Raw genomic sequence first — 13472 nt, forward strand, 5'->3', positions numbered from 1 at the left:
CTGATCTCAGGTTTGAGGATGCGTTTTTAGTCCAACAACAGAGCAATCATCTGAATCATGAGACAGGATATGCTATATTTCTACTTAAATAATAAATCTACATCTTACTATGGGAAAAAAAATCAAACTGCCCTGCTCAAACATGAAGTTTTTTGTAATGGTTAATAGGTTCCTACCAAATATTTTCTTTGTTTCCCAATTTCATGTAGAATTGCATAGCATTTAATATTTTAAATCGAGTAAAATTAGCAAGCCATACAGTTCACGAAAAATGACTTAAATATTATTTTGAAATACTTGCTTTGTGAATTCATAGTTTAGAAAGTCCTGTATTAATAAATGATGTTATTCTGAATTGAATCTGAGGAGAAAAAGTTCCCAGCACTTAAGTCATATAACACTCCCCTGGGACTTAACATTGTCATTTGGTTGGTCTGGATATTGATCTTCCAGTTAAAAATGAATGAAAGAGAGAAGATTCAGTGGCAAAGTAAAAATGAATTAGGTGGGAGAATAAAGATGGAACATATTTAGAATTGTTCTATGAAACAGATGAAAATATTGGGGAACATTTTGCTAATGTTTCTAAAAGATGGCACTGTCATGGGACCCATTCCAGAAAATGAAAAATACAGAAACAATCTAAGATATGGCCACAACACAGCAGGTAGAAGAATTAAAAATGAAATTGTGAAATAAGTAGTATTAGTTAATTTTTTGTCAACTTGACATAAGATAGAGTCATTTGGGGAGAGGACTCTCAACTGAGAAAAATGACTCCAGAAACTTTGCCACTTGGCAAGCCTGTAATGCATTTTCTTGACTAATGATTGACGTGAATGGGCCCTGCTCACTGCAGGCAATGTCACCCGTGGACAGGTGTTCCTAGATGCTATAAGAAAGCAGCCCAGAAACTTAGGATACCCAAGATATAAGATACAACTTGCCAAACGCATGAAATTCAAGAAGAACGAAGACCAAAGTGTGGACACTTTACCTTTTCTTAGAAATGGGAACAAAACACCCATGGAAGGAGTTACAGAGACAAAATTTGGAGCTGTGACGAAAGGATGGACCATCTAGTGATTGCCATATGCAGGGATCCATCCCATAATCAGCTTCCAAATGCTGACACCATTGCATACACTAGCAAGATTTTGCTGAAAGGACCCAGATGTAGCTGTCTCTTGTGAGACTATGCCGGGGCCTAGCAAACACAGAAGTGGATGATCACAGTCAGCTATTGGATGGGTCACACGGCCCCCAATGGAGGAGCTAGAGAAAGTACCCAAGGAGCTAATGGGAACTGCAACCCTATAGGTGGAACAACAATATGAACTAACCAGTACCCCGGAGCTCTTGTCTCTAGCTGCATATATATCAAAAGATGGCCTAGTCGGCCATCACTGCAAAGAGAGGCCCATTGGACTTGCAAACTTTATATGCCCCAGTACAGGGGAACGCCAGGGCCAAAAAGGGAGAGTGGGTTGGTAGGGGATTGGGGGGGTGGGTATGGGGGACCTTTGGGATAGCATTGAAAATGTAAACGAGGAAAATACCTAATTAAAAAAAATAAAAAAAATTTAAAAAAGAGAAAAGAATAATGAAAAGAAAAAAAGAAAGAAAGAAAGAAAGAAAGAAAGAAAGAAAGAAAGAAAGAAAGAAAGAAAGAAAGAAAGAAAGAAAGAAAGCAGCCTAAGCAAGCCTTAAGGAGCAGGTCCTCAGTTTCAGCTCTCACTTGACTTCCATGCATGATGAGAGGGTGACCTGAATGCTGTAAACTGAAATAAACCCTCTCCTCCCCGGGTTAGTTTTAGTCATGGTGGCTTTTGTTTTTGTTTGTTGGTTTGTTTTTTATGTTAGCAGTTTCAGCTCTCACTTGACTTCCATGCATGATGAGAGGGTGACCTGCATGCTGTAAACTGAAATAAACCCTCTCCTCCCCGGGTTAGGTTTAGTCATGGTGGCTTTTGTTTTTGTTTGTTGGTTTGTTTTTTATGTTAGCAGTAGAAACTCTAAGTAAGACATAAGGATTGAAGGGACGTAAATCACATGTGAATGAGGGGCGATAGAATCTAGGCTCCAAACTATAAAGAAAAACATTCCAGAATTTGTAAGAATTCTGAACACAATGAGATATAACTCTTCAAGAGAAGATAATAGACAAAACAGACAAAGATACAGTTTAAGACTGGGCATAGCAACCCATGACTTAAATCCCTGTACTCAGGAGGCAGAGGCAGGTAGATTTCTATGACTTTGAAGCCACCTTGGTCTAGGTAGCAAGTTCCAGGCAGAACCAGGCAGATTTCTATGACTTTGAAGCCACCTTGGTCTAGGTAGCAAGTTCCAGGCAGAACCAGGCCTGCATAGTTGAGATCTTTTCTAAAAACAAAATGTGTACCATGGAAGAAATTTTAACACAAAGCAAGCAATGGAAATATCCATTTTAAAAATAATACCCATATCAAATAAAATAGATTCATAAAATCTGAGATAAGAATGATTACAAGGCATGGAGGGAATGTGGTCATTTTTAATGAGTAGAGGTACCAGGTTTATCATTTCCTCACAGCACTAAAATGAAAAGACTTCTGGGCAAATACATACAGAATAAAATCCAAAATGTTTATGGATAAAGGATCTTATGTCCAATCAACCTTAAGCTAACTTGCTTATGAATTGCATTATCTGATAGAATAAGGGAATTTTGAAGCACAAAATCAGTGCACATATCAAAACCAAGGATGACAGTGGGAAACAAATTGAATAAACTGCAGTTGAATACTGAAAAAATTAAACACCTGAATAATAACATCCATATTAAACTATGTATAGAGACTATTTATAAAGTATATCATGTTATATAAGATGTATTGACACTATAATAATAGATATGAAGTCAAAATTAAACTAAATATTTTATGGAGGGAATGTGGTTATTTTTAATGAGCAGAGGTACCAGGTTTATCATTTCCTCACAGCACTGGCCGTAATATGAAATTACAGATTTAAATTTTAATAATAAGACTAAGAAAATTTAATGATCTATAAGGAAATATATAATGCTTTATGCAGGTTTGAGGAAGAAAGAGCAGTGGCTGCTTTATGCAATAATTGATGTACCTAAAGACAAACATTATCAGAAATCAACTTTAAGTGATGACTTTCAAATCACCAAGCGGTACTTTTAAAAAATAACATAGGCACAGGTATAATAAAGTATCTAAACCAAAGAAAATGAGAAAGTATATATTAAAAGAACAATAAGTGTAAATGAAAATGTTTTGTGGGTCATACCATGCACATCTTGGTTGTTGCAATGCGGTGGGCAAGTCCAATAGGTTGTAATGTTCCCTTGGGCAAAGTGCAGCAGTGACTAGGCCGATCTGGTGACAGAGCCCAGGCTTCAGTCCCCATGTCGGTCTTCATTTGGAACTCAGGACACACACAGCTCTTTAATGTATTCATTCAAGTACTGAGCAGTTGGTAGTGTGCGGTGAATCACATTCTGATGGATTTAGATTTTTCTACTGACTCATTAAATCCTCCCTTATGAATTTTTCATTTCATTCACTCAAACAGGAAAAACCTAGAATTTTAATATATTATCTGGGCATCTCTGTCAAATCCTCAATTACAGTGAAGGTCCTCTCCTTTCATCTTGAAATTATCCCCAGATCAGTTAACTTTTCTCAAAATAAAATAGATTTTATTATTTTGGAGCAAACGTGAGAAACATAAACATTTGAATTATAGCTAACCTGAAAGCCTCCTTTCTGCTGTCTAGTTTCTGTAGTACCAGAAAATTCTGAGCAAACTGGCGAGAGAGGCAGCTAACAGCCGTACCAAGGTGCAATGCCTATGAACCACAATGACCACCATGGCACGATAGACTTAAATCTGCAATAAGTGGCATGTAGACAGCTGTCTACACAGACTTGAGACCCACCCAACAGCAGAGTCAGGTACTGGAAACATAGCCACCTTCCTGAGGCTAAAGAGGTCACGGACCATGAAAAAGAATCTACCAACACCAACTTGCTAGATCTGCACATTTCCTTACTCCTTTCTTAATTTCTACTCACAGATAAGTGTAACCATCACCCCTTATCAATGAAGCTTCTCTTTACAGGATATAGAGCATTTACAGCAAACGCCTCTTTATAGCATATATAGCTCCTTACAGGATATACAGCAAAACACAAGTACAATGAAGAGATCAGTGTATAGTGACAAGACCGGCCACAGTAGATACATCTGCATCACAATCCTTGCATCTATGTCTCAGGCACCATGGCAGAAAGTGGTGGCCAAAAGATTTTTAAGACTCAGAATATCAGGGAATCTACTATGAAACAGTCTTTTCTAGAAATGATTTTATAAGCAAGACTAGAGCTATTACAATGTCTATAGATGTGTGAAGTAGGAAGGAAAATATTTCACTGGGTCCCCCTCTTAAACAAATATATGCAATTAAATATTGGGAGAGGGATAATTAGCCTCTTTCCCATGTATTCATACATATATACTATGTAAGAAGAATAATAAAAACAGGGATATCATTTTGAGAGTGGCGATCATGGAAAGCATTGGAGGGGTGGTACTTAGTGGGAGTGGGGCAAGGAGAGGGAAGAGGGAAGTGATATATTTCTATTTTAATTAAAAGTACATTTTGAAATGGAACACTAAACACTATTAAGTTCTATATGCATATTTACACTTTTATTTATTTGCTCAATGCTGACTAGGAAAAGTTGATGAACTAGGAAAAGATAGAAAACTATTTTGTAGATTGAAATAAATTCTATTTATATCTATAAAATCCCAGTGACCTAGGAATTGTTTCCTACCAAGCATTTGAATTGCCTGAGACAAGGAGTGGCTTGTGTTCCCCAAAGCAGTTTATCTATAGTTCATTTTATGGACAGGAGTTTAGTATTCTCCACGTTCTTAAAGGAAAAACAGATTCGTCTTTAAATAATATATGTATGTATGTATGTATGTATTATGTATGCATTCATTTAATTATTTATTTATTTAAAGAAGGGATTCATTATGTAGCCTTGGGTGACCTGGGACTCACTGCATAGATCAGTTTGACCTCAAACTCATAGAAATCCACCTGTCTCTACCTTCTGAATGCTGGGATTAAAGGACTGTGCCATAGTACCTAGATCATCTCCCAGTTAATAACATGACACATACACATTGTAGCTAATTCTAGACTTAGTTTTAAAAATCAGACTGTTCAGTTTAGAGGTAGAGGGGAAGCAGATGGGATTTAAATTAATGTTTTAGTGTTAGAGTTCACTGAAGTGCCAAGTTTCAAGGTGCAGTATCCATGAACATTTGGGGCCATAAGTGGGGTTTGGTTTAGTGTTAGTGCTGTAGTTTTGTTAAGATACTAGGTAGACTGGAGACAGTAGTCTCCTCCATTCATTAGACAGAGGCTGGAAAAGCCATGGTTCCAGCATACACATCACATACACGGGACAAAGTTAATGAAGTCTCCCAGGGGTGCAGGTTATTAGAGGGAAATTAGAGGTTTCTTAGTTACCTTCCTTCTTTGTCCTCCCTCCTCCCAACTTTCTCTTTCTGTCTTTGTTCCTACTAAGATGATGCATGCATTTTTCCTACTTAACTTATTATTTTGAAGTAATTCATCCAAACCTTGTGAGTATAAACTAAATAAAATGCATATAACAACAACAACAAAAAGACAGAAAAGCCTTAGTCTGACTAGATCGTTGAATTCATCCATTTGAGCTCTGCCCCTCATTACTGTAAATTGCTCTCATGGGTCTCCACTGCAATGATTAAAGCTCATGGTGTCATTGTATCAATTTTCTTATTTCCCTTATCTGCACCAAACGTCTGCCAATAAGTAACGAACAGAGAATTTTAGATGCACACAATAGATGATGTTTAGTTTTGTTTCACATCCTGCAGCACGGCTTCACACCATCCTACTCTGTCCCATCCTGATGGAAAATCTCTCTTCTGCTCAGCATACACATGTGGTATATCATACTGGGTTGTTAGTCACATGAGATCTCAGTGCCTATGTTTATAAGTGTGCGTGCGTGCATGTATATGTATATATATCATTATTAACTAACAATTATCTCCAAATGAAATAGCATAGGTGATGGAAATTAGGATAATCCAAAAAGACTCTAAAAGAACCTCTTTTTAAGTGAAAAGATGAAAATTCTTGACTTAATAATGAAATGGAAGGTGAGCATGATGCTGAGACTTTTGGTAACTCTCTCTTCCCCTTGTTCCTCCCCATTCCCCTTCCTCCTCCTCCTCTTCCTTGTCATTACTTTCAATTCTGCCTGACTTATAAAACTTTTTTCTTAACTATGTCTAAGTATGTACACACAGAGAGACAGAAAGAGAGAGACAGACAGAGATACACACACACACACACACACATACACACACACACACACACACACACACACACACACACTTTCTGAGACTTCAAGCATCTACCAGAGGCTACTACTATACCACTATAGGTGATTGCTTTTAAGTGGAAAAGGAAAAGGTCTTGGTTATTTCTATGTCTAATGAGTCACACTAGCAAGAGTCTTAAAAGAAAAAATATATACACTTGTTTTTCACAGATCTATGAAAATGTAACACACTGTGATTTTTTTTTCTTGGATGACCTCTCTTTGACCTTCTAGGATGACTGAGGGAAGGGAAATGGAAATTTAGTTCTGGGTCTGGGTCTCTACAGCTCCATCATCTTTCTGCAGAGTAGAGGAATCCAGGTTCATCTTCTAAAGGAGAGATAGTGTCAGCAGGGGACAATGAGCAGAGGGGACATGATTGTTGGGAAGACCGATATGTTACGTCTCTTTTTGTACAAGCATACACAAGCTCTTAGAGCTATGGAGAGAAACTCTCAAACCAACCAGGCTGCCTGAAAGAAACAGAGCTTAGCTAAAGCAGCCCAACAGAAGGAGAGACCTACTGAGCTTCCTGCAAGCGGCTCAGCCAACTTTTCTTCCAAAGGATTCTTTCCAATACATTGAGCTGCCTGCAGGTCATGCCCTGTGCTCCAGGCTTCCAGTTTTCACCAGTGACCATCTATCTTGGGAGGGCTTTTGGTGATTCAGCTTCATTTCAGTCGTTTCTGCCCCTGTAAGTCACCCCTCATCAGCTTTCCTATAACGAAGCCCAGTAAAACTCATGGGTTCGCCCAGTTAATTTTTGGTGAGATCCTTCCTTCATCCTGTCATAGTTTCCCTATCTGAGGTGAGTGGGGGTTGTCCATGTCTCCCCAGAAACTGCCATACAAGTGCAGCATGAACTATTCTGGCTTGTGTGGTTTAAAAGAGATACATTTGTAAACAAGCTATATTTCCAGTGCATTTTAAGGTGAAAGCAGTGTCACATGTACTATAAGGTGAACAAATAGGTAAATGGTGCTTGTGAATGTTAGACACTATAGTTTGATGCTAGGAATGAAAAGGAGAAAATAGTTTTCCTCATTTTTTTGTATTATCTGAAGAATTGCAGGTAGCAGAATTTTTCTTGTGTCAAAGCTTCTTAGTCACTTTTGAGTTTTCTCTTACCTCAACTGTCATCGCTTCCTTGATATCTAATCTCTGGCATTAATATTTCATTTTCATCCATTGAATTCCTCAGTGTGTGTGTGTGTGTGTGTGTGTGTGTGTGTGTGTGTGTGTGTGTGTGCGCACGCGCGTGTGTGTGTGAATATATACTCAGGATATCTATGTTCTCTATCTAAGATTGGTCATCCTCTGTGATTTACTTTAATTATCTCATCTCTGGCCTCCTCACGATGTTTCTGACTTCTCAAGGTAATGAGGATATATTTTTAAGAGTTGATGCTTCTATTATCAAGAAAACTCTAAACAACAGGCTCTCTGCATAGTGGTTTCATGAAGGATGAATGAATAATTTTAACAGTATTGGGATTTACTTTGCATATACTCAATGGAGGCACACTGCTGAAGTTAGATCTCAGCAGAACAACAGGATGCAAGCTGTGAGATGAAATATCTTTTATTGATAAAATGATTTTCCACGAGTTTCCAAAGGAAAGCAGTTCTTGTAACCTTGCTTTTGCTATCCAAAAGCTTCTAGCGATTTTCTTCAGTTCTCAGATCTGAACTCAGATCATTTTTCCTTGTACTCATGATTAGCGTTGCAGTTTTAATTATCATACTGATGAGAAAAATGGCCATTAAGAGAACAACATATGTTTCTCTCTTGTACTGTATTTGCAACTATGGATGAATTTATGACCTTTAGAGATTGCCTACAGAAAAGGAAGCCAACTATATTTGCAATGAAGACATTTAAAATAGTTATCAATACAGAAACTCAGCACAAAGCAACAAAGTGCTATTTAAGGAGCATAAAATTGTGTTGAAAGTAACTTTATAGGAAAAGCTAAGAAAAGCTTAAAACATTTTTGTGAAAGTAAAATGGAAGCCTCAAACTTTAGTACTTTGTAAAACATGTAATTAAAAAAAACTTACTATTAATTACATAGACATTTATTTAAAGTGTATGAGAAACAGAAACATTTTATATACACACATATATGTGTAATGTATATGTAATGACATATATAGAAATATTAGATATGTTAAAACCTAAATAAATTTATTTAGTTTATAACAAAGTAATTCTCTAACTTAATTATACCTTATGCATCTCTAGATTTATAATTCTTACTCCATATTTTGAAAAGACCTAATTTTTGGAGGAATAATGTTAGCAAGTTCTGAAAATTTGTAGGAAAAGATAGTCAACCATTTATCTACAGTGGTTTAGATAGAGCTTGCCAGGATCTTCTTCTTCCTTTATAACACATTTAAAAATTAAGTATTTTTTGGGTGGAAATTGCATTTCTAAAATTTAGGTATAGAAATATTTTTAGACTCACCCCCCCTTTTTTTTTTAGTTTTCTCATCTTGAGTCATTCTTCTAGTGTTTTCACATTTTAAAATATTGTTAAAAATGTTTAATGCTTTACAAATTTCTTATAATCCCAATATGTGACCAATGACTACTGAAATTTATGACATAATAAATCAGAGCTACTAAGAATGACTCAGAGTTTGGCTTTCATAATCCTTTGGTGGTGACACCCCTTTAATTTTCATGTCACCACTTCAGTTCCTTCTATGACATAACTGATTAACTTACATTTACTTTGCAAGAGCAATATGTGTGTGTGTGTGTAGATTTTGTTTAATGGTTCAAAGGACACAATAAAATGAAATGACTTCAATTTAATTTTCCAGAGCTGTCTTGTTATGTAGAAAATGTAGAAAAAGATTTTGTACTACTAATTGTCTTTTGCAATGAAATTGCCATCTCAGATTTCATACATCTCCTTTTCTGGTGTAATGTTGTATAATAAGACATATGCTGATTGTCTGTTACATAATTAAGTGTGCTAAAGTCCACAGTTGTAACTACACATTAGTTGTGATATCAGAATATTTCTTAAAAATTAATGCCAAGAAAAAATTTTAGAGTTCTGATATCTTTAACTTCTGTTATTTCCTCTATCTTTTCCTATTGGTCCCTTTGTTAATTTTTTTTGTTATCTAGTCTAATTCCAATTCAAAATGGGTCTTATATTCTTCCCTTGGAAACTACTGGCACAACCAACTTTCATTTAACGTGAAAGCATTTTTTTCTTTCTAGCAGCTCTCATCTAACACTTGGGGTTACATCATTACTATTACTGATGGCAATGATTTCCATCTTCATTGTACTAAGTAAGGTCCTAAACAAAATGTAAATTCCAAAGTCTCTATACCTTTGGAATTCTGATTTAAGAATTGAAACATGGGCCGGGAAATTAGATTTCTGATGTGCATTTAGCTTTGGTTTTCTGGCTGACTTTATAAGTACATGGTTCAAGATGATTCTTTTCAAGTCTCAAGTAAATATAAAAGGAGGAGAAGAATGCTGTTTAAAAGCAGCATCTGGGCTGAGAGAGTTTGGATGGAAGAAAGTCAAGATTGAAAGCCATCAAGTGAACAATAAAAGAATGGATTACAGAAAGCAGAAAGGAGATTAGGTAGAAATTTCTTCATAATGAAACCAGCCTGTACCCTAGCCACACCAAGCTGCTAGTGCTGAGCTAGGTTCCATCAAGTAATTGTGGTGGAGAACTTCAAGTGCTAGTGAGTGTAAGCCAAGGAGAGGGCCTTTGCAATGCTGAAAAGATGATCAAAGGTTAAATTCAGTGAGTGTGCCAGGAGAAGAATGAGGAACACAGCAACTGAAAGAAAAGGTACCAGGGCAGTAGTCATGGAGTCTGAGATTGAACAAAACAAACACTCAAACACTGCCATTGCCCCAATCAAGAAAGAGATTGGATCCCTAGAAAAAGCATGGCAGACTGTGTAATGAGGGGAAGCTTCCTCGTAGAGCATCTGTCCCCAGGCTCAATATCTGGAGCCATTCAATGTCTGAAGCAGAGTCTCAACATCTCCACCCCAACTACACAATTATGAGTCGCCTTCCTTTATACAGATGACCAGCTTACCAAGAAAGAAATCAGGGAAGAAATACTTTTTCACAGTTGTCTCAAAATTATTTTGTCTTAATTCTAATCAAGCAAGAGAAAGACTATTATAAAAAGAACTTTAACACATGAGAGGAAAGAAATTGAAGAAGACATCAAAAGATAAAAAGACTTCCCATGTTCATGGATTGGTAGGATTACTATTGTGAAATAACCATCTTACCAAAAATAACCTACATAGTCAATATACTACCTATAAAATTTTCAACACAGTTCTTCATAGGAATTGAAAAAATACTTTTAAATATATGTAAACACACACACAAAATACAAGATAGATGAAATAACCTTACATGATAAAAGAACTACTGGGAGTATCACTGTCCATATTTTGAATTACAGAGCTATAATAATAAAAAACCTGACATTATATTTTTATAAAACTGGAACATTGGTTAGTAGAATTGAAATCCCAGATATAAGCCCATATGCTTATGAACACCTAATTTTTGAAAAAGAAGCCAAGAAAACAATACAAAAGAACACAGTGGAGGAACATTAACATCTTCCAAAAATAATCCTGGTCAAAATGGATGGCTACATATAGAAGAATGAGAATGCATCCATATTTATCACTATGCACAGAACACAGTTCTAAATGGATCAAGGACATCAACATAAAACTAGAATCCCTAAATCTGATAGAAGAGAAAGTGGTGGAATAGACTTGAACTTATTGATACTAGAAAAGACTTTCTGAACACTCCCCTGAATGTTTAGTCATTAAGACTGATAATTAATATGTAGGACTCTATGAAGCTAAAAAACTTCTGTGCAGCAGATGACTCATTCACTGAAGCAACACAACATGGCAGCCTATAAATTGGGGAAAATTTATTTTACCAATTTTACATCTGACACAGGGTTAGTATCTGGAATACAAAGGACTCACAAATCTGAACACTAAGAAAATAAATTAAACTCAATTAAAAATAGGGTCTAGAAGCTAAGCCATGGTTGTACACACCTTAATACCAGCACTCGAAAGGCAGAAGCAGGTGGTTTTCTGTGGGTTCAAAACCAGCCTGGTCTACATAGTGAGTTCAGCCAGGGCTTCACAGAATAACCTTGTGTCAAAACAAACAAACAAACAAACAAACAAACAAACACAAAACAAAAACAAGCAAATGAACAAACAAAAATATATAAATAAACAGAGCTCTTAAGGAATGAAGCACAAACAGGTGGGAAACACTTAAAAGTGTCCAATATCCTTATCCATCAGGGAACTGTAAGTGAAAACTATGTTGAGATTTCATCTTACCCTAGTCAGAATGACCAAGATTAATAAAACATGAGAGCATTGTATGCTGGTGAGGCTTCAAGGAAGGGAAATACTTATTCATTGCTAGTGAGAGTGCAAACTGGTACAGCCACACAGGAAATTAATGTTGTGGTTCCGCAACAAGCTGAAAATTGATCTACCAATGATACAGGTATGGCATTCTATGGCATATACCCAAAAGACTGCATCTACTACAGAGACGCATATTCACCTACGTTCATTGCTAGTCTATTCATAACAGCCAGAATTTGGAAACTATTCCTAATGGTGCATTGCTATACCTATCTCTGATCAGTGCATCTCTGAATCCTTATCAGAGAAGCTTCTTCTTACAGCAGCTGGCAATTAACAGAGACCCAAACATGGACAATGCAGGGAGCAAACGACTTCAGAGCACTCTGTCTAAATAAGATTTCTGTATCATACTCCTCCCCTCAAAACTCAGGAATGCAGAGGAAAGGGAAGGCAGACAGATTGTAAAAGCCAGTGGTGGGAAGGTAACTCCAAAGAAACTGTGTTTTATAGACAAAAATGTGCTGATGAATGTATAAATCAAAGAAACACTGATAGCATGCACAAAACCCACCCAAGTTTAGAGCAGGCAAAATCTAAGCCTAGAGAAGGGAAGTCCATACAATGTCCCATCCCTAACAGAGAAGGTCTTTGTGACTGATAGTTGCTTGGAAATAAAAAACTCAGTTTTCTGTTGTAACACAGGGTGTAGCAACCACACTCCAGGTGAGGTAAAATGATCAGGGATAGCTGGCCAACATTATATGTGTGTGCATTTGTGTGTGTGTGTGTGTGTGTGTGTGTGTGTGTGCTTTTTTCTGTGTGCAATGTGTATTTGGTCTTGTTTGTTTTGTCGTTGTTGTTTTGAGAAAGAGGAATAATATGAAATAGGTGAATATGAAGCATAGCTGGAGGGCATCTGGGATGTGCTCATGGAAGGGAAAGAAGATCATGAAAATATAGTGTATGAAAAATTTGAAATTAAAACAAAAAGGGACCAAAAAATCCAGCTCTCTATTGGCTGAAGAAGTGCACAAAGTAGAAAAGATATCCCCAAGCTGGGAATCAGAGATTGGAAACAATCTATGAAGCAAGTTGAAACTGTGAACAAGTTGGCAACTTTAATCTTATATGTGATAAAGTAGAATTCAACCCCCAAACTAATCAAAAGACTCATAGAGGACAATTACATATCAGTAAAAAGAAAAAAATAATAAATATATTACTATAATAAACATTTATACAACAAATCATTTGCTATTAGTTTCATAAAACAAATGATAAAAGAATAATAGACCACACAGTTCCTAAAACAATAGTAGAAGAATTCAGATTTCCTTCATACCCGGATATACCTTATAGAAATGAAGTCAGAAAAGAACCCTAAAGGCTGATTTATAGCATAGATCAACTGTACTTAATTTAAATACAAAATTTTCCACTTCACAGATAGGGGATAAATATTCTTTTCCACCCCACATGTATCTTCTCTAAAATTGAGTATAGTATAGGCTACAAAGCAAGACTTAACAAATATCAAAAGTAAATTGAAATAATTATAACAATCTTTCAGATCATTAA

The 13472-nt window shown here is 36.3% G+C and overlaps 1 protein-coding gene across 2 annotated transcripts in view; it reads right to left on the reverse strand.

Annotated features, from left to right (window-relative positions):
* Nucleotides 1-13472, reverse strand: part of Hcrtr2 (hypocretin (orexin) receptor 2) — a 97744-nt gene that overhangs the window by 65821 nt on the left and 18451 nt on the right. The gene's annotated exons all lie outside the window — the stretch shown is intronic.

The sequence above is a fragment of the Mus musculus genome, chromosome 9, assembly GCF_000001635.26.
Source record: "Mus musculus strain C57BL/6J chromosome 9, GRCm38.p6 C57BL/6J".
NCBI classification, from domain to species: Eukaryota; Metazoa; Chordata; class Mammalia; order Rodentia; family Muridae; genus Mus; species Mus musculus.